General features: G+C 37.7%; 1 pseudogene; it reads right to left on the minus strand.

The window, feature by feature from the left end:
* Positions 1-730: 730 nt before the first annotated feature.
* Positions 731-2,856, minus strand: LOC145099847 (uncharacterized; annotated as a pseudogene).
* Positions 2,857-21,875: the final 19,019 nt, after the last annotated feature.

Genomic DNA, 21,875 nt, shown 5'->3' on the forward strand with positions numbered 1-21,875 from the left:
AGGACTTTAGCAGTGCTAGGTGAGTTACCTCACTATACTAAGGGGTCTAAGGCACCAAGGCCGGCCCATTAGATATGTTATCCTAGAAGTGTTAGTATGTTGAATATGAATTTAGTGTTGCATGTTAGTGGTTATGCCAGTTAGGTAGATCTGTAGGACTACCTGTGTTGTTATATGATTATCTGCATGCTTAGTGGTTATGTTATATGTTGATATGTTATAAGGGATGGGTTGAGGTGAGACTGCTCCGTGTGGTGACCAACAAACCCGGGAGCATTCCAGTTTCAGGCTAAGGGAGACTCGTACTGTGGGCTCGATGGCAAGCCAGATGTTAGTTGTGGGCCTGTAAGGCAATCCAAACTCACACTGTGGGCCCAGAGGTAATCCAGTCTATAAAGCTGTAGACTCATTGCATGTTGTTCAGTTTGTTATGTTATGATATTACTGACATGGTTATGTGGATTGTATTTGTATCGGTATTTTGGGGGTAACTCACTAAGCTTTGTGCTTACGATTTCAGTTTATTGTTTCAGGTGCTTCAGATGACTTGGCAAGGCGAAGGCGTGACCATACACCTCCTCGTGTTTTGGACTTATGGTTCTGGGATACTCTGATATGAAACTATTTTGAAAACATTTTGTAATAACTAATGGGTTTTGAATTGTTTAAAAAGTTTTAATTTGGCTTGAATTTTTTGGTGTTACAGAAGATTAAAAAGAATGAAGGTGAATCAATGGTGTGAATCAGAGGAAACAGATGACAGTTTGACATATATTCCATCATCTTCCTCTTGTTCACCTTAAATACATCCTAGAATGAGAAACCATGAGAACCCACCTACACCGGAAGTGAAACCAAACATAGAAGACGGGTGGTCAATGGCAGCAACGCCGAAGAACAGTGGTTGGTCGATCCTAGTACGAACTGAAGGTGTGTCACTGGACAACGTTGTTTGTGTCGGCGACGAACCGAAGGCAAAGCCACCTGAAACACCGCCATCCCAACCCACCATTCTCTTCGGTCATCCCCAGCCATCTAGAAACATATTATTACCTTCTTCAGTTAGTTGGTGGTGGTGAAGCATCAAATATTTGAATGATTGAAGAGAGAATCTTAGATCTTGAGTATGATTACTACTTCTTAAAAGAAAATATGTGGGTGAGAAGATCTGATGAAATTGCATTGTCGATGAGTTATTGTGGGTGGGAGTTGAGGAAAACCCACCAGGAAAAATGACTTAATCATATCAGCTATGGAGCCCGAATCAAGAGAAGGACCGTTCCATCCACATGTGTATCTACTTACACATATTGCATTCTATTTGTGCAAGTGTGTCTTCATTTTCCCTTGCCATGTTGGATAAAACACATGACATTACAACCGCTTAGTCTAAGTAAAGTGACCAAATTCACCACTCAAATGGGACTTTAAGCCCCTACACTACAAAAAGAAACATAAGGGACCTTTTAAAATAAGCACAAATAGTTTGTACGTCTAAAGAGACATATTCCCTTGTTGCGGTTTTTTGGAAAGATCATGAAAAAAGTTATCCTTATTTCGAAAATTAATTATGGCTTTATTTTTATAAAATACACAAAATTATGTGGTTAGTCTTTATGGTTTTTTGAAACAGGTTGATTCAACATAATTATCGAAAACTCTATGCGCTGGTCCATGTGGTTTCATTTCTTGTGTTTGTTGGTCTATATTGCATGTATAATGACTTTTCTACCATTTTTTTTATTCTTTTTACATTTTTTGTATATTGTTTTTTAATAAATCAATAAATTATTAAAAAAAACATCTCAATGAATACCATGGTTTGTTCTTCATGGATACACATATATTCAATAACATTTTCATGCATGCATACAAACACCCATGAAGATTTTTATAACACACACATTCAAGAATATTGACGACCCTCTGTCACCACTGTCGTAAACCACCACCGCACCATGTGAAACCACCACTAGATCTGGTAATCGACACTCACACACACACACACACACTTGGAAATCGAGTTAAGAAAAGAGAGTAAAAGCCAACTTATATCAATACCATCAATCGATAGTTCTCTCAAATTAGAAGAAGTTTGCAGAAGATCATTTAAAATTTGAGGTTGCATTTATAATCCATAATTCCTAAAAATACTATTAGAAGACCTACCAATGAATTTTCGAAGAAGTAAAATTATTGTAAGCAAGGTTGAGTCGTTGGAGATGAGGAAGATCAAAGCGAGAATGATCATAAAGATTGTTATGCTGAACTATATGCATTTAGAACCTCGAAATATGCCCAAAGGACGACAAAATAGAAACCTTCATTGCATGTGTACAAGTCAATGTAGCATTGTTGATAAAGTTGAACTATCGTAAAACCTCTCAACTAATCTCATAACAACTTTTACCGATATCTAACTACCACAAAACCAACGCTTAACAAGTTGCATAACTCTCTTGTTTATAACTTTCAAATTCTGATGGGTTATAAAGCATTGGTCAATTTTTTAATGTTAGTGAAGGCGATTTTGTGTTGTAGTCCTCCAACATGTGTTTCTGTATACTTTATTAGTGGAATCTATTATGTGCAATAACAGAAAACATACTTTTAGTAATTACTAATGTTTACAACACTAACACAGGAATAAGAAATACATCATAACAACAATTTCTGCTAAATTCAAAACAAAATTGATGCTACAACCTGATTCAAACACTACATTGAGAGGCTAAACTCATTTTCCAATATATACATATCTTTTATTTTTCCCATTGTTCGGAGCACGTGCTCTCCTGCATCAGCAATTGCGTTGAACCACTTTGGTCTTCCCGTAGACAACATGACATATCCCATTACTAATCCAATTATGGTCCCACAACCATACCTAACATCACCACTCTCCATGGAAATCCATTCTCACCATCTCTATCTCCATCTCCATCACCATCACCATCAACTTCAAGTTGTGTTTCCTGTTTGAGTTGAGGACAAGAACTAGCATGCTGCTCTGGAAGATGGGCTAACCATCCTGGAAACATACCAGTTAATTGGTTGTTTCCAAGATCTAATACCTTCAAGGATTGACATTTCGACAGGGAACTTGGGACCTCTCCTTGTAATCGATTTCCGTTCAAAATAAGCCCTTGTAATCTTCCACACTTTTTGTATATATTTGGAATGATGCCATGAAAATCATGGTTCCTCCTATCTACCATTAAAATAGAAGAGCTGATACAAAGCATTGTGGAATCAGTCCACTAAATCTATTATTGGATATATCCAAGATTTGTAGCTTTCTCATGTTGCAAATTGATGGAGGGAACAATCCTTGAATCTGGTTAGACTGAAGATACAAAAATTCAATTTCATCCCATTGAAATTGAATTTTTGGCAACCATGTTACGAAGTTATTTGACATATTCAAAAAATTCAATAGGTTTCCTCTAATCTCCCCTGCCCAATCAGGGATGTGACCATGTATGTCGTTAACTGATAGATCTAAATATATAAGATTTTTCATAGCTCGTAAAGACTCCGGAAACACAGTACTCTTGCACGATGCCAACTCTAAGTACTGTAACCTAGAGCCTTGTTCCCGAGTTCTACTTAAGGAAGGAAATGGGAGGATATGGAGGGAAAGTGAGGGGTGTCGAAGGAAAATCGTGTTCCCGAGTTTCATTAATGGAAGGAAAGTGAGGGGAGGGGAAGGATTTTGGAGTCATATTTTCCTTCCAAATTTTCCTCCTAAATTGGGCAGATTTGGGAAGAAAGTGTGGGGAAGGAAAATTCAAGTTTTATTTTCTTTTTCCTCCTAACTCGGGAACACAAAAACTTAAAATTTTCTTTTCATTTCTTTTCATTTCCTTCGAACTCGGGAACATGATATAACGAATATTTTCCTTCCCCTCCCTTTCTTTCAGTCAAAATTTTCCTTCCCTTTTCTTTAATGAATTTAAAAAAAAAAAACTGGGGAACAAGGCGTAGGATTGACATGGATGATACCATTGTTGTTCACAACACTTAAGCCACTGTAAGAGAGATCAAGATTTTGAAGGTTAGGTAGGCTTGATAGCAAGTGAAAGTTTTAAATGAAAGATCAAGGTAATTGAGATTTGTGAGTTAGATAAATGAGGGTGGAGTACTAAAGCCTCCATTAATCTCGCCATCAAAATGATTTCTCGAGAGGGATAATCCCTTTAGTGAACGACAGTTGAACAACTCAGATAGTAATGTTGCGTTTAGTTACGGAAAAACAATTTTCATTTTCCGTTTTTTTGTTTTCTCTTTCTAGTTTTCGTTTTTTGTTTTTAGTTTTCATTGGAAATTTTAGAAAACACGTTTAGTTAAAACTTATTCATTTTTCATTTTCAGTTTTAGAAAATTAGAAAACGTGTTTAGATGTTTATTTTTCTATTAGTTTTCATTTTTAGAAAATGGTAGCGGTGGTAGGGTGGGGGTAGGGAGGCGGCGGGTGCAGTGGTGGTGTTGATGATGGTGATGGTGATGGTGGTGGTGGTGGCAGCAGTGGGTTGGTGGCGGTGGTAGTGGCAGCAATAATGAAAATTGTGGCAGTGGTTGTGATGGTCGCGACAACAGTGGTGCTGCTGATGGGGTAGTAGTAGTGGTTATGGTAGGTTTATGATTGTGGTAGTGGTGTTGGGTGTGTGTGTGTGTGTTTGTGGGGGTCGGTGTGGGTGCGTGTATGTGTGTGTGTTTGTGGGTGCGTGTGTGTGTGTGTGCATCTGTGTGTTTGTGGGGGGTGTGGGTGGGGAGTGGGGGTGTGTTTGTGGGTGTGTGTGTGTATGTATGTGTTTGTAAGGGTGGGAGTGGGTGTATGTGTGTGTGTGTGTTTGTGTTTGTGTGTTTTTAGAGGTATGGGTGGGGGTGGGGGTGGAGGTAGGGGTGTGTTTGTTGGTATGTGTGTGTGTGTGTTTGTAGGGGTGGGTATGGGTGTGGGTGTGGGTGTGTGTGTGTTTGTGGGGGTAGGTGTGTGGGTGTCACAACTAGAAATTTTAGGTCAAAACCAAGTCCAACGGTCTTGTATACGCAAATTTTTAAGCTATGATGCAATTATGATATATAATTGGAGTTCATGTTACCCTAAGCCCTAATGATACATAAGGACTTGTGTTTATGTTGCAACCTTGAATGCTTGAACTTCAAGGCTATCATTTTGAGTTTCCTAATCACTAGAAGCATATATACATGTATAAAAATCATCCAGAACGTAAACACAATTATGGAAATCAACCTTGACCATAAACACCTCTATTGGGCCATAATGGGCCGAAAACACCTTTACTTGGGCTACCCTTGGCCATAATGTAACGACCATAAAATTTCAACCAATTTTAACTTTTCAAAAACAACTCATTTTCATAATGTTAGTACAAAAAGTTTTTCAATACAATTATTATCAGATTCTTCCCAGAACCACATCATAAAACATAATCATGAGGAGCGGTACGATCACGCCTTTGCCTTGCCACGGTCTCCTGAAGAACCTGAAAAACATTAAACCACAACTGTAAGCCCGAAAGCTTAGTGAGATACCCCCAAAATACCAACCACATACAAACATAACCATATCATATAACCGATACAGAACAACCATGCACTTCGGGTCTACTGTGTGATTGGTCCGCCGCACCGGCCAACAGTCCACCTGGTCCACCCTCCGAGTCTAGCCATATACATCGAGCCTACAGTGTGATTGGTCTGCCCGCACCGGGCCTTCAATCCACCTGGTCCACTCTCTAAGTCTACAGTATGACTGGTCCGCCCGCACTGGGCCTTCAGTCGGCATGGTCCACTCTCCGAGTCTAGCCATATACATCGAGTCTACAGTGTGATTGGTCCACCCGCACCGGGCCTTCAATCCACCTGGTCCACTCTCTGAGTCTACAGTATGACTGGTCCGCCCGCACTGGGCCTTCAGTCGGCCTGGTCCAGTCTCCGAGCCTCGGCACGTCTGGTCCGCCCTCTTGGGGCCTACAGCCTATCCGGACTGCTCGCTGGGCCTTCGGGATAACCGGTCCGCCCTGGGTATGTTGGCCTACAGCACAAAGCAAGACCCGCCTCAACCCAACCCCAGTCCAACAACCATGTGCACATAAACATTCAAACATATAACAATTCACATTTAATCAAGCCGATCTAACAGATCACATAACATAACATCATCCTAACCAGGATACCGACCTAACCGGTCACTAGCATAGCATCATCCTATATACCAGGATACCGACCTTAACCAGGTCTCTAACATATACCATCCTAACTACCAGGATGCAAACATATCAAAGCAATAACATAACAACGATACCCGGATCACAATCCGATAAAGGGCCGGCCTTGGTGCCTTAGACCCTGTTGATATAGTGATGATAACTCACCTCGCAACTGCCGACTGAAAGATAAGACCAAGATGCTCCGACCACTGATACGATCTCCACCACTAACCAACACCAGCACTAAACTCAAACAAAAGCCAACAATTACCAGAATGCCCCTGGAAGTCAACTGGTCAACCCTTGGTCAAAGTCAAAGTCAAAGTCAACCTCCTGACTGACTCTACTCGCCGAGTCAACCCGATGACTCGCCGAGTCCCCATGCTCAGAACTTCCCCAATCTGCTACTCAACTCGCCGAGTCACCCCGAGACTCGCCGAGTCCTACAACTCTGAGTCTCTTTGCACTCAACTCACCAAGTCCTCCCTTGACTCACTGATTCATGGCTCAACCAGAAGAAAGTTAGGACCTCACGACCAGACTCGTCGAGTCCAAGAACAGACTCGCCGAGTCCAAGGCTATCTTCAACCTACTCGCCGAGTTGTTCTTCCAACTCGCCGAGTTCCTGACCATCTTCAAGCAACTCGCCGAGTACACCTTTGTGACTCGCCGAGTGCCTCTAGATCTTAACCCATACAGAAACCTTCCAGACCATGCAGTTGATCCAAACCATAAATCTACCCTTCTACAACCCATCCATCACATAAAGTGGCAAACTTTACGTGAATCCAAAGAGATCTAGGCATTTTACACTCTAGGGCTAGGGTTTGGGACAAGATGGATTCACCAAACACTCAAGAACAGGGACTTTAATGCACTCTAGACCTTCTCCATTCCAGATTTGAGGTAGCAACCTCAGATCTAACCTCCAAACTCAAGATACCACAAGCTACTCTTTCCAAATACTCCAAAATGATGAATAATAGCCCAAGCAACGAGATAATACCTTAAAAGGGAGCTCCAACTGAAGAGAAATCCGAATCTTAGCAAAGCCCCTTGCTCCAAGCCTCTTAACTCTCCAAGATCTCCTCCAAAATCTCTTCTCCAAGGTTCAAATGCACTCAAATCCCTCACAAACGCGCCTTAGGGTTTTCTGGACTTCAAGAGAGGGTAAAGAGGCTGGGGAGAGGGTATAATGTCCTTTATATAGGGCTCATCCTCCGAAATTAGGGTTTTCTCCACTCAGCGCCTACTCGCCGAGTCCAGCCTCCGACTCGCCGAGTTGGCCACTTAACACGCGACCAGAGTCGCGACCCTACTCGCCGAGTCCACCCATAGACTCGCTGAGTTTCCCTTCCACATTTACACTTTGAACGCTGAACTTGCACTCCTGAACTCGGGATGTTACACATAAACCCAAAAGAAACCCACTTTAGGGGCATAAACACCCCTGGTGTACACATGTTGGGTGAAAACTCAATGGGAAACCCACTTAGGGGCGTAAACACTCTTGATGGATCACACATTGGGCGAAAACTCAAAGGGAAAACCATCCTAGGGTGTAAACACATGTGTTTATACCCATGCTTGAATGTTTTGAGGTGTTTACGGATTAGAATTAAGGAAAATACAAATACATTTGACTTTAGGGTGGGACATTTCAACCATTTCCAAGGCAATCATGGGTAAACATGTATTAACTATCAAATAACCATGCTTTATCCTCCAGTAATCTAAGCAAACATAAAGTCACCTTTCCTTCTCTTATATTGGCGAAAACTCCCTTCTTCCATATCACATTTCTCATATTCACTTACTGTAAACTCCTAAATTTGCTCTCTGAGAACTCAAGCTTCAAGCTTTAAGGATACTTAATTCTTCAAGGCATTTCCTAAATCCTAGTAAGTATTTCAAGTTTGTATAGTGATCCTACATATTATCTTGTTAATTTCCTTCCATTTACATATGACATAATGTGTTAACAACTCTAGGGCATCATAATCTCCACAAGTTCATCAAACACTCCAAGTGTTTAGGATCAAAACTTTCCTCTCATCACTTCAACTACACCTTTCTACTACACAAGGTGAGCTTCATACCCCACTATTTCCAAGTTTTCATTCTTTTATTTTTTTTGGGGGGAGGGGGGAGGAATAGATGTCAAGTCTTGTTTGAAATCTTGGACATTTGTATGAACTTGTATGTTTATATGTCTATGTGTGTTGAAATGTTATTATTTCATGCTAATATTCCTTAAACTCGAGATTTTCACAAAGTCTCAAGTTGTTGGAACAAAATTATCTTTGTGTAGTTTCACATATTTTGGTGTCATGTTGAACATGAAATATGTTGCTAAGTGAAAATGGTTTCCTTGTAATATGGGTTAAAAATCACAAATAATGTCAAATAAAATGTTAAAACATTTTTGGTTATAAAAACTTGAAAGATGGTAGAAAGTTTACACTCAATATGGTAATTTTTGGAAATATAAAATTTTACCACTATCACTTGTAAGATTGGGGAAATATGATAAATTTCAAGGTTTTATGTAATTTGGGTAAATTATAACAAACTCTAGTCACAATAAGAAAAATGAGTATGTTGGTGCTACAAAATACTTTTAACAAATTTTTGGTGTGTTAAAAACTCACCACAACACTTGAATATTTTACTAAAATATAGTTTTATTAGTAAAATAATCGTAAGAGGTTTCACTATTTTAAACGTTTAAAACCTAACATATTTTGTTACACTTACAACACATATGGTAAGTTGACAAGTTATAAGCAATTACTTATAGATATCGTTATAAATAATTTTAATATAATCGGTATGCAAAACAGAGTTTTACGACAGGAATATTCGCGGGTCATAATCTGACCATCATAAAGCTTTTAATAATACAAGTGTTAAGTTGTATGTCATAAAGTTGTAAAACGTGTGTCAAAAAACCGCAGTCATAAATTACCCTAAGAACATCGTATACATTATTCTATAAACTCGTGTAAATTTTGTTGAGACTCTTGTGAGACACTCCTTCACCGTACCTACCTAGCATACACCGTAAACCCTATAGTTATAACCAGAGTTTCCTGGAGGGAGAGTGAGGTAATTGTATATAGATCTATACAATTGTGTATAGATCTATATGGGGTTGACACCCCCACACCTGAGTTGTTCGCTACAGCTAGACGGGCCAGTCTAGGGTGACAAGTATCTTTTAGAAACTGATGCCTGAAGAACGTCAAGACAGGCGTGTTAGTCATATTAGCATGGTTATAACGACTCACAAAGAGAATAACAACATCATTTGAATTTACGCAGGATATACACTCTACTAGTTTGATAAAATACACAACTATGTTTCGTCTATTTTGTAAACTAATTTCACCACTCTGGACTTACGGTTTTAAGACCACAACTCTTTTATATACATAAAATATAGAATTTTCTGGGAACATGCTATTTTCAAATACAAACAAAGGAAACAAAGAACATGCATGCAAATTATACACGATTTTGGAACGAGACTCACAAACTACTTTTATATAAAATATTGGATTTTCTGGAGTGTTACAACTCATTATAAACAAAGATTTTACAAAGTTCCTTACAAATATGCTTATGAACTCACCAACATTCTATGTTGACGCTTTTCAAAACAACTTGTATTCTCAAGGACTCGGTGAACAGGTACTCGAGCCTTGGATCTGGATATTGGCTATCTTTTTGAGACATCATACTTTTTGTTATTTTTGTGTAATTAAAGAACAAGTACAATTTGTAAACAATGAATGTTGGTATATTGTAATGTATGATGTTTGGTTGCTATGTATCATTTATATTCAACTGTTATGATATTACACTATGACGTCATCTGCCCCCGAACGTTTCCAGCATCCTGGTTCGGGGATGTGACAGTGGGTGTGGGTGTGGGTGGGTGTATGTGTGGGGTGTGTGTGTGTGTGTGTGTTTATGGGGGTGGGTGTGGGTGTATGTATGTATGTTTGTAGGGGTGAAGGTGGATTTGTGTGTGTGTGTGTGTGTTTGTGGGGGTGGGTGTGGGTGTGTGTTTGTATGTGTTTGTAGTGGTGAAGGTGTGTGTGTGTATGTTTGTTTGTGTGTTTGTGGGGGTATGGGTGGGGGTGGGGGTGAGGGTGTGTTTGTGGGTGTAGGGGTAGGCTTGGGAGTAGGTGGGTAGGGGTATGGTGGGTTGGAGGTGTTAAGGTGGGGGTGAGTAGAGGTGGGTGGGGTGGGAGTGGTTGTGTGTTTATATTTTAGAAAAATTATAGAATGAGAAAAATGTGGAAAACAATGATTATCAATTTTCCAAAAATTTCCAACTACTTTGTAATTTTAGAAAATGGAAAATTTTCATTTTCCGTGAAAAATTTAGAAAAATAGACGAACTAAACGTGTTTTCAAAATTCTCATTTTTCTGGAAAACGATCCATTTTTCTGCTACTAAATGCAACCTAAGTGTCCAGTGAGCATGTTACCCCCTAAAAAACATTTTCTAGCAAAGGGAGAGTAAACAAGAATGAAGGAAATGTTCGGTTAAACTTTTTTGATGATAAATCAAGAGTAGTAAGGTTTCTAAGGTTAACTATGGATTTGGGAATGGACCCCACCAAACCACAAAAATAGATACCCAAGTGGTTGAAAGTGACACCATCCCACTTGCAACAGCCTGTGTTCTCGCCAGTCCATCATAATTGGATGATAACAAGAACCTAGCCTAGCTTGACAGATGTAATCAAGATCATCTTCTTCATTGTATGAATGATTGATGGAGGAAAGGTTTTGTTTGAAGAGAAGCAAATCAAGGCTTTGTTGAGGAGAGCATTTGTGAGTGGCATCCAACAAAGAGGAAGAGGCAAAGTAAATGAAGAAAAAGAAAAGGGAAAAGGAAAAGGAGGTAAGCATGTTTGAATTACTCATTCTATGTATTTTCTATATAAACATTTACACATGCTCAAATATATCTATACTCATGGCAAATTGGCAATATTACACTTAAATTTCTTTAGGCACGATAGATACTTTAAGTTGATCGAGATTTAAGTATTTGTTTTCGAATAATTACAATAGCCAAAGACTTACATAGTTTTTCCTATCATTGAGGGCTTAATTGTCTAATCTCTTATTTCCATGTAATCCAACAATCTCTTATCTAGGTCTTGGTTCAATGGTGCATGTGAATGGAAGACTTGATTAGGTTGAATCTGTCTTGACATATGGTGAGTAGGCCTTTGATTATAGGGGTGAGCATTTGGACCGGACCGGCTCTTGGACCGGACCGGTTTCGAAGAATATTGTGGACCGTGGACTGGACCGGATGAGACTTGTCGGGTCCATGTCCAGGTCGGGGTTTTCCGGTTCTTGGACCCGTTTGGCCCGATACAACTTTACATGCACATAGTACAACTTGTTAAAACGTGTTTTTTGGTTTGATACAACTCATTAAAACAAATATGTTGTTGGGTTTGATACATTACAAGTTGTTAAAATGAATAATTTTTTGGTTTTGATACGGTATAACTCATAAAAATGAATATGTTTCCGTTTCTTGTGCCCTTTGGACCGGTTAAACTTTGATTGTTTATATTTTATATCTTTTGTTTGAAGGATTGTAACTCATTGAATATAACATTAAAAACAACAAAATTATAGTTTAAACTCATTTACAAACTCTAAATTACACGTTGGAAAAAACTGCATGTCAAGTCGACTTAAAACAAATAAGATATGCTTGTTTAAAGAATTTCATAGAATACAAAAGTTTAAATTTCTTGCTGAAAAGCTGAAATATTTTAGCTTTGATATATCATCTTTGAAGGATTGTAACTCACCAAATATAACACTAAAAACAACAAAATTATACTCTAAAATCATCTACGAACTATAAATTACATGTTGGAAAAAAGTTTATGTCAATCCGACTTAAAACAAATGAGATATGTTTGTTTAAAGAATTTCACAGAATACAAAAATTTAAATTTCTTGCTGAAAAGCTGAAATATTTCAGCTTTGATATTTCATCTTTAGAGGATTGTAACTCATCGAATATAACAAACAAAACAACAAAATTATAGTCTAAAATTATTTACATACTCTAAATTACACGTTAGGAAAACTCATATGTCAATCCGACTTACAACAAATAAGACATGTTTGTTTAAAAAAGTTCATAGAATACAAAAGTTTAAATTTTTAATGAAAAACTGAAATATTTCAGCTTTGATATCTCATCTTTGAAGGATGGTAATTCATCGAATATAGCATCAAAAATAACAAAATTATAGTCTAAAATCATCTACAAACCCTAAATTACACGTTGAAAAAATCTCGCATATCAATCAAACTTAAAACGAATGAGATATCTTTGTTTAAAAATTTTCACAAAATACATTTTTTTTTTAAATAAACTGGTTAAAAACTGGTTTTACCCGGAACTAGGCAGACCGGACCGGTTTTGCTCAAATCCTAGAACCGAGGACCGGCCTAGAGGTAAAAAAAAGAAAAGGTCCGATCCAATCCGGTCCATAGTTCCAAATGCTCACTCCTACCTGAATGATTTAAAAAAAATGAATATAAGCATTTCATAATCTTCTGAGTTGTGAAACATATCCGCTAAGCTAAATCTTTGTAACCTACGAAATATTCATAATATATAAAATTTAAAAATAAGTATGCTCTTTACGGATGTGTTTGATTCCAAAACGAGAACCGAAGAACTGAAAACCGGTTTAATGGGACGTAGAGAACCGAAAATTTGACTAACATCCCGGTTCCAGTTTTTTTCAGACCAATCCAATTCCACCGAATCAAATGTTCATCTCTAATTAGATTATCGAGGTTTTAAATCCATATTCTAAAACCTTTACTCATTGTAAAATGTAATCGAAAGTTAGAAACAAAGCTCATACTGAAAAAACGTTTCCTAATGTGTTATTGACAAAAAAAAATACATCAATTTTGTAAAAGATTAAAGCAATATATTCTCTTATTCATTTTCGTGATTATGTATGTTAATATTTTTTGATTCCCTTTTATTATGGTGGAGACCCACCGGCAACATATGCTTTCCTGTGAATTTCCTTTGCTCTTCCCTCCCCCATCACTGAAACGGCTGCGAAATCAGTTTCAAGCTGCTACGAAACTCCATGGAAGCTTACTTTCGCGCTTCAGTATCTATAAACCCTACTGCTTCCATCTCCAAACTTCATCACTTAAATTTTCTGTGAAAATTGATAATCTACACAAACAATTCAAACTCTCACCTCCTCGAACTAATCATAATGGGAATCCAAATCCCTCTCCGCAAGAAGGTAACCCTAATTCCAAATAGCATGAGCCAAAGAGATTGTGACGAAGATCAGTGGACTCCAATTATCGTCGTCATCATAATCCCCAACTTCACCCATACGATCTCCAAAGCCATCAGCAACAATAACAATTCATTTGCGATTTTCTTTGCATTGCTTTATGTAGGCTTCGGTTTGTCGAGATTATGCTTGTCCAAATTCATTTCCCTGCCTAAACACGAGAAATTGATGCAGCAATTGTTGTTGAAGTTGGATAGCTGGTTTCTCACTACGGTGATAACGTTTGGATTTGTTTATCGGTTAGCGGAGACGATGGCTATGTACATTGTTGTGTCTGTGGGGAGTTTAGTTCTGTTTGTTATGTTGGTGATTGATCTTGTTAGGGTTTGGAAGATTTGGAGACACGGTGGTGAGGATGAAACTCCGTTGCCTGAGGATCAGACGATGGATGACGGAAAATTTAACGGTTACTCTGTCTCGATCTTGGATAAAGTGTGATTCAACTGGAGTATCCTCCAGTTTAGAGGAGATTAGTGATTAGTTATTCCTATATTAATATTGGTTTTTTAAAAGTATTTGATATCCATTGATTTATGTAAAAATAAAAAACCATTATTGGACTTTGTGTTTAATCCAGTTAAAAGACATAAGTTTGACCTCATTCACGGTCTTCAAAGAGTAGCATCTAATCTTTTTGATAAGCAAAGTGTTTCGACTTCCAAATCCACCAAAGAATCGTGTACACAAGAGCACACCGTACTAATGGGATTAGAGATCTCCAACAAACGCAAAAGATTAAGAGGTTGCACTGTGAAAACACATTCTGCAAATTAAATTCGTACAACAAACCGAAAGAAGTTGATGATAAACAACAAAAGTTGTTATTTACGAAAACTCCTAATGGTGAGGGTCATGTATACACATGGAAACATGATGATACTAGGATCCAACTTGCCTTACTAGGCCTTTTCACCATCAGGGAACTACTATTTAAATTCATTGAAAACGAGGTCTTCATAGAACTTGTAAACGCCCTTAATGGTAGGGTGAAATTGCCTTCAAGGCATAAAATTTCTCGTGATGTTGTGTCCTTCTATTTTATGGAGAGGCAGAAGTTGTACAAACATTTGAGCAACCCCAAAACAATCATCCACTTGACAACCGACACATGGACATCATCGTGTCAAAAGATAAATTATATGGTTGTCACGGCCCACTTCATTACCGAAGATTTTGTCATGCACAAAAGGATAGTTAACTTTAGAGAGGTTGATACTCACAAAGTTGAAGACATTGTCCGGGAGTTGCTAATTTGCATAAACGAGTGGGGCATGAAGAATGTCATGACGATGACCATTGATAATGCCAAGACGAATGACGCGACAATCAAGATCATTGTGAAAGAACTGTCGAGTATTTACGAGAATGGCAAACATTTTCACATTAGGTGTATGGCTCATATCATAAACGTAGTTGTGAAAATGGGGTTAAAACACGAAGTTTACCATGTAAAAAGCATACAGTAAGGTAAACAGAAAGCTATTGCTACATAAACTCGCAGGTTTGTTTTATTGAAGAAATATCACTAAAAAACTTCAATCTATCTGATCACAGGAACGTATTGACTATATATACTAAACAAAAGTAATTAGTATATAATTAGGATTCCTAAAAGTAATCTAAAACTTTCCATGTAGAGAATCCTTATGGCTCAAGGAAATTATCTGGAACTTGGACAACACTCCAAGGAATTTGTTTATGGATCGGATCACGCCTTCTAGCCACTTCCGGACTCAGGTATTCATTAACAATCACCCCCTTAATTTCTGAGTCGAGGGTAATTCTTGCACACCAAGCAACACTCTCATCCTTGTGAACCTTATTTGAGCTAAGGCCTTCGTAAGTGGATCTGCTCGTTGCTTATCTCCCGAAACATGTTTAACAATCACTTGCTCGTTTTCCACACGCTCGAATAAAGTGGAATCGAGTGTGAATGTGCTTGCTTATTCCATGAAAGACATGATTCTTTGATAGTGCAATTGCTGATTTGTTGTCTATGCGAATCAACACCTTCTGTTTCTTCATTCCTGTCAGCTCAGCTAACAACTCCCTTCATCAAACTGCCTGACATGCAGTTTCAGTAGCTACCATGAACTCAGCTTCACACTACGACATCACTATTGTATCTTGCTTCTAGGAGCACCAAGTGATAGGTGAGTCACCAAGGTAGAAAACATGCCCTGTTGTACTTTTGTCATCATCAACATCTATATTGTGACTGCTATCACTGTAACCTATCAAGCTCATATTATTACTTCGTTTATATACTATCCCAAAAGATAGAGTACCATGCAAGTAACGAAGAATTTGCGTAATAGCACATGCGTGATATTATCGTGGACTTTGCATATATTGGCTAACTACTCCAACCGAATATGCTAAATCAGGACGGGTGTGTAAGAGATATCATAAACAACCCACTAATTTCCAATAATGGGTAGCTTCAACTTCTAGTTCATCTTCAGCTTTTGACAACTTTAGTCCTAGCTCCATCAGACATTGAGTTGCATTACACTCTTGCATGTCTGCCTCTTTTAGAATCTTCATAGCATAACTCTCTTGCTTCACCTTTACACAACCATTTTCTTGCAATACTTCAATACCCAAGTAGCAAGTTAGTTCACCAAGGTCCGACATTTCAAACTGTAACGCCATTAGTCTCTTGAATTGGTTTATAAACTCTAAACTTGCTCCATTCACGAACAAATCATCTACATAAACCGCAACGATGATGAATTCTCCATTTGCAAACTTTCTATAAACTACAATTTCTTGCATGCATCGTTGGAAACCCATATTTTTCAATGTGTTATTAAGCTTCAAATTCCATGTACTCGGAGATTGTCAAAGACCGTATAAAGCTTTTGCCAATTTGTAGACTTTCGTTTCTTCACCTTGCTTCACGAAACCTTCTGGTTGGCACACATACACTTCTTCCTTTAAATCTCCATATAAAAATGCAGTTTTTACATCTAAGTGATGAATCTTCCATCCATTCCCATCCGCGAGAGCAATCAATAGTCTTATTGTTTCGAGTCGAGCTACTGGTGTGAATACTTCATCAAAGTCAATGCCTTGCTCTTGTACATAGCCTTTTGCTACTAGACGTGCTTTGTACCTTGTAATCGATCCATTCGTATTTGTTTTAATTTTATACAACCATCTTAACCCAGTAGGTTTAGTATCTTTAGGTGGAGGAACTAATTTCCAAGTATTGTTCTTCTCAATGGAGTCAATTTCGGACTTCATTGCATCGAGCCAATTTTTGTTCACTTTGGCTTCTTTAAAATTATTTGGTTCTTCATCGAATGATAACATTAAATGATCCACATCTAACTTGTAGTCATTTAATCTTCTTGGCAATACTGAAGTTCAAGTGGACCGCCGAAGTGGAACAAAACTTGCATCATTATTTTGATCATCAATATGTTGCGAAGGGCTGCTATCATCGTTATAAGTGTCACTCGTTTGGTTGGTTTAGGCGAGATCAGTGAATTGTTTGGTTTCTGTTGCAGTTGGGATCGAACCACCATTATCATGGGTTGCTTTACCATTACTCCACATGACCGTAAATGTACCCGGCCCATTTCCATCATAATTTTGGGTTCATTATTCCATTTCATGTCTTATTTTCATCACAAACTGCATGGGCACTAATAATAATTTTATTTTCCCGCAGATTATATAACCGAAAACCTCCCGAATTGGATTCCTTTCCAAAATATACCAACAGTCGTGACCTATCTTCAAGCTTCTTCAAATGTTTTGAGGCTACTCTTTCATATGCAACACAACCAAATACTTTCAAGTCTTCAAGATTTGGTTTTTCACCATAAAATTTCTAGAATGGTGTAGCACATATCAATGCTTGAGTAGGTGTACAATTTATGATGAATGTTGCATGTCGTACCGCTTCGCCCCAAAAGTGGTTTGGATATCTTTCGCTTTCATTAGGCACCGTGTCATCTCGAGTAGAGTCCTATTTCTCCGTTCAACTAAACTGTTTTGTTGAGGTGCATAAGGAGCTATCAACATACATGAAATCCCTTCTTCATCACAAAAACGGTTCAACTCAGTCGATGTGAATTCTCCACCTCTATCCATATGGAAAGTCTTGATCTCTTTACCGATTCATTTTTCAATTGATATCTTGAATCTTTTAATAATTTCGGATGCATCGCTTTTGTGCTTCAAAAGAAAAGACCACATATATCTAGAATAATCATCAATAAGAACTAAAATATAAATATTACCCGCTTGGGGTGGGGGGATCAACCTGTCCACAAATATCTCCATGCACCATCTCGAGAATATTTGTAGCTCTATAATTAGCTTTCTTTGCAAACGACTGCTTTGTTTGTTCTCCAACCATGCAAGATTCACAAAGTTGGTCTTGATGTTGGATTGTTGGTACCCCTTTAGCTAGCTTGTGCATCAAGTTTATCGCGCCAAAATTAATGTGTCCAAGTCGTGCGTTCCATAACCAATCTTCCTCATTAAACTTGGCTTGTAAACAATGTGGTTTTCCAACTTTTAACTTTATTTTGTAGGGTTGATTTTCACTTCTTGGGACTTTCATAAGCAATCTTCCATCTCCATCTTGCATGGTTAGAAAATCACCTCGCATTAGAATATCATAACTGGCTATTGTAGATTACCCGAGGCTAATAACATTGCTACGAAGTGATGGGATATAATAAATATCCTTCATTAATTTTTGCTCGCTGTTTTTCCCTTCGAACAAAATTGGCCCTTTTTCCTTTAATGCTAACACACGATCTATCTCCAAATCTCACTCTACCCGTTATGTTTTTATTTAATTCTGAAAAATAAGAGTAGTTGTCGGTCATGTGGTTACTCGCACCATTGTCTAAGTACCAAATTCCGTCTTCATCGGCATTTGCTTCAACTTTTGGACGAATATATTTATCTTCATTCAAGAACACCATTTCTTGAATTGTATTCATCATAAAGAACTTACCTTCTTCATGATTTGTATCTCCTTCGTGTGTCTGATTAAGGTTAGCCTCATGATTTTTTATTCGATCTGGGCATCTTGAAGCGAAGTGTCCGTATTTATCACACCGGTAACATTGGATGTTTCAGAGCTCTTTTTGCTCGCGTTTTTTTCTTTTTGCTTTTGATCTTCATGATTTTTAAAGGATTCCGAGTGACCGTGATTTTGGGTGTTACCCCGACCACGTCCACCACCACGTCCTCTTCCTCGGTTATTTGAACCTCGACCTCTACCTTTTGATGAATCGGTGTTTTTGTTGGACGATTCAGTTTTGGAATAAAGTAATTTATTTTGAGTCTCGATTACTTTGTCTTCACCCTTGATTCTTTCTTCATAAGCTTTTAAGCGACCAACCACGTCTTCAAAGCCAATTGTTTTAAGGTCCAAAACTTGTTCAAGGGCTGCAACAATGTGGACAAATTGCCTAGGGAGGCTTGTAAGAAACTTCTTCGCAAGCTTCTGTTCAATCATAACTTCTCCTAGTGAAGCGGATTTCGAAGAAATTCCGGATAATTTCGCAGCGAACTCATCTATTGTACTAGTATCACTCATCTTTAGATTTTCAAATTTTGTGATTAGAGTTTGGAGCCGGGCTTCCTTCACACGATCAACTCCTAAGAGTTATGAGTTTTAATCGCTTCCCACATCTCTCTTCTAGTTTTAATTTACTGATTTGAAGGATTAAATCCTCCGGAATCGATTGAAACAACAATCCTTTCATGATGTTGTTTTTCTTCACATCATTTAGTCCGGGATCAATCACATCCCAAATGCCATGAATCCCGAGTAGTACCACCTTGCGCATCCTCCAAAGTGTGTAGTTTGTTGATGTCAAAGTTGGACATTGGAATGTGAACGACGTGTGTTCCTTAGCCGGTGATTGGGACGAATTCTCCTCCCGACATCACGGTTGATTTATTATTGTTCCACACGAATCATCAACAAAAATATATATATATATTGTTAATTAAAAGCTGGGGATTTTTTTTTTGAATTGGAATAGAAACTCAAAAGTCAAATACAGATTGAACAAGGGCCCAAATCAAATAAAAAAACACGTTTGTATTTTTCTTTTAGGGCAAAAGACGTCTTCCTCACCGATCTGTTGTAGGTCACGGTATGTCTTCCTCACTTTGGACATAAATAACCTACGATCTCAAGATTATTCACGAGTTAAAAACTGTCGACGATTCTAAACAAGGATGTTTTAATCGCCGATTTCTCTTGTTGTTATCACGATCTCAGAACAGGTAACGATCTTCTGAGAGATCACCTGCAGTCACTGAGGTCTATTCCTGCACAGATTTTCCTCACAAGAATACTGAGTAGTTTTACTGCTTGATTTCTCCAAATAGATCCTGGAATTGCATAGGAGGGAATACTTGCTTTTGCCGAAGGATGCTGAGCAAGTATCGATTTTCAGGAACTAAATTTATCAGTGAACTTGCCTTCTTCTTTTGCTCTGATACCAATTAACGTAAACAGAAAGCTATTACTGCATAAACTCGCAGGTTTGTTTTATTGAAGAAATATCACTCAAAACTTCAATATATCTGATTATAGGAACGTATTGACTATATATACAAAACAAAACTAATTTGTATATAATTAGGTTTCCTAAAAGTAATCTAAAACTTTCCATGTAGAGAATCCTTACGGCTCAAGAAAATTCTCTGGAACTTGGACAACACTCCAATGAATTTGCTTCTGGATCGGATCACGCCTTCTAGCCACTTCCGGACTCAGGTATTCACTAACATATAGGATGCGGTGAAATACATTAGAGCCTCCCCGCAACAGATCAAGACCTTTAAACAAGCCATGAAGGATGTGGTTGCAGAAACTCAAAGGTTTTTGTGTGGTGAAACTCCAACAAGGTGGAACTCTACCTTTGAATTGCTAAGATCAACATACGATGTGAAAGACGCGTTTCTTGAATATAGTCATCAAGGTAAATAAAACCAAATATGTTTCAACACTAAAAATTAACAATATTTACTTCTTTAGCACTCTATCCAAATTTTGAAAGTTACATAACTCACCCAATTTAAGTTGTTTTGACCTGAATCTTTTTTCTACATGTAGTTTAGGTTTTGTAGTTAAGTTTATACTATAAAAACGCTTGATTTTGTTAAAAACTGAATAAGTTACAAGCCCCACAAGAAAGCGTGTCAAATCAGATTTTTTTTTATGTTTCAGCAATTAAACGTAATCTAAATTTGTTGTTCAAATGTGCATAACTCACTCAATTTAAGTTGTTTTGACCTGAATCTTTTTCCTACATGTATTTTAGGTTTTGTAGTTAATTTTAGACTATAAAAACGTTTGATTTGGTTAAAAATTGAATGAGTTACATGTCTTGGAATATAGCATACCAAATCTATTTTTTGTTGCAGCGACATACATAAAACTTTGATTGTATTTTCTTTGTTATTTTTTATAGATCCAATGTTTCAAAAAAAGTGTGGAAAGGATACCATCGCATTTAGACTTTGAGATGATTAAAAATATGATGGAGTTTCTTGAGAAGTTTAAGAAGAAAACTGGAAAAGTTTCGTCTTCAACAAAGCCTATCTTCCATACGTATACCCGGGAGATCCTAGACATAGAGTAACAGCTTAGGAAACATGAAACCAACCCGGATTTTTTGTTTATGGTACCGGATATGAAAGAAAAATATGACAAATATTGGGGTGACTATGACAATATAAGTGATTATGTCTTCTTTGCGACATTGTTAGAATCTCAATGCAAGTCAAAGTTTATGAAAACTGTTTATACCTAAATGCTTAAAGCCAAGAACAAAGATAATAAGATGTCCACTAATGAGATAGAATCGAAAGCACGTGCAAAGGTTATTGATATCGAATGCAAATTGGACAAGTTTTTCAAGACATACTTGGAAAGGTCAAACATAACCTCATCGTCTCAACAAGAAACTCCCGAAGAAGTTGTTGATTTTGATGACGAAAATGAATTCTTTGGAAGCTATATGACCTTGAGAGGTTTCCCCTCGACTTCATCTAGAAAACGAGTACCCAATCGGATTTGACAAAGGATATGATATCCTCACATGGTGGAAAAATAACACGATGCGGTTCCCGATCGTTTCTAGAATGGAAGAGGTACCGACCTTCTTTTACTCTAATTTTCATTTTTAATTTATAAATTTATATCGTGTATTATATATTAATTTGTTTCTTAATAGATATTTTGGGGTTGCAAATTTCCATCATA

The sequence above is a fragment of the Lactuca serriola genome, chromosome 4, assembly GCF_051521515.1.
Source record: "Lactuca serriola cultivar US96UC23 chromosome 4, Lser_US96UC23_V15, whole genome shotgun sequence".
Classification (NCBI taxonomy): Eukaryota; Viridiplantae; Streptophyta; class Magnoliopsida; order Asterales; family Asteraceae; genus Lactuca; species Lactuca serriola.